The sequence below is a fragment of the Beauveria bassiana genome (assembly GCF_000280675.1).
Source record: "Beauveria bassiana ARSEF 2860 unplaced genomic scaffold BBA_S00060, whole genome shotgun sequence".
NCBI lineage: Eukaryota > Fungi > Ascomycota > Sordariomycetes > Hypocreales > Cordycipitaceae > Beauveria > Beauveria bassiana.
The window spans coordinates 1-1605 of record NW_007930895.1 but is presented as its reverse complement, the minus strand read 5'-3'; positions in this window follow the sequence as shown (position 1 = coordinate 1605).

Here is a 1605-nt window from a genome sequence, read left to right as displayed (position 1 = left end):
AAAGCTTGCGTGTGGCCTCATAAAAATACCACTGAAGACTGAAGTCTACCTTGCTGCCTCTGTTCTGGTGTTGGGCTGGAAACAATTCGAAGACGGCTCGAGGCGTGGCTGCCGAAAGACATCATTTCCCTGCACAACCCAAGGGCGCGGTGGAGCAATCGCTCGAAGCGTCGTGGTAGGATGTCTGCTTTGTGGTTCGGTACTGGGTCCAAATGGCAACATTTGCGAAATTGTGCTCTCGCAACTTCTCCCCATACCATTGATCTATTTCTGTAATGAACACAAGGAGAATGTTCGTAGGCGCTTGAGATAACCTAGGAGAGCTGAGGGTGCATCTTCACCTGCCGTCTGGAGGTGTTTGAACAACGAGGCTGTGTCGACTTCGAAGTCTTGAGTTGTCAGTGGATAATGAATCCACGTCAGTAGGCCTGCCTGGATTCGTGTCAATTCTCTCCTTGTTGGTGTCCATCTTTTCTCAGGGCTTTTCCTCCGGCAGCAGCTCAGTATGCCCCAATTAGGGAGGATTTTGTGGCTGGGAGACACTCACCTTATCGTTTGACCATATCGTTCACCTGCTACGCGACGGCCGCGTTCGAGCTCCGTTCATGGTGCACGGTATGTGAGAGTTATGTCGAGCTGCTGATGCGAGATGGTAGTCCTCGTCGGAAACACTGGCGAGGACAACTCTTTATAACCACGTAAAGTCAGCACAAAATGGCCACCGATCATGAGATTTGAGCATTGAACATGAATATGCTAGGTAGAAACCGGCGTTCAAACGCTAAAAGCATTATTCTGATGAAAAACTTGTTGCTGATTCTCCCAAGCGGCTAGGTATAAAAATGGATGCTGAGATCCCTGTCTTGGTTATGTTCGAGAGCCACTAATTGACAACGGCGAGGAGATAAGGGCTTGCCCAATCAGGACGGTGTTACCGTCAGAGAAGAAATTTTCCTAATGCAGTAATGCCTGTTTGGGTTTAGACTACACAACAGTCCTTTTTGGCTTTGCCGCTGGATTCGCACCACGATTGCGCTCTATATGGGCTATTTCGCAGCTCGTTCACACCGGTTGTAAGCCCCCCCCCCCTTTTCCGTCTTTTGCGGCTCTAGATTCGATCTGCAGCATTTTTCCGCGCCATAGCACAGGTTGCTGATCCATCCTAGGCTGTCCTAAACAAAATCCCGAACAATTACATGGCTCCAAAGACTGCTACGCGCATTATGTCCCATCTCAAAGCAACCCGCCACGGCTTCGTGAGCAAATGCAGGAAGTAAGCTCAGGGGGCAAACTCGTGAAGCAGGTGAGTTCTATCGGCCAAGCTCCGCCAAGCTCAGACCAAGCTCAGTCGAGCTCCGTCGAGCTCCGTCGAGCTCCGTCAAGCTCCGTCAAGCTCCGTCAAGCTCCGTCAAGCTCCGTCAAGCTCCTCAGCTAAGAAGCTCTTACATCAGCAGGCTCGGCGAAAAGACAGCATACACCCTAGGTTTTAGGACACGGGACGGAAGCTCACATTCACTAGGCTGCTACGTGAAGTCTCGCCGTTTTTGATGCAATAACTAAGACAAATAGATGGTCGATGTTCTTCAGAAAAGGGGAGTCACACTA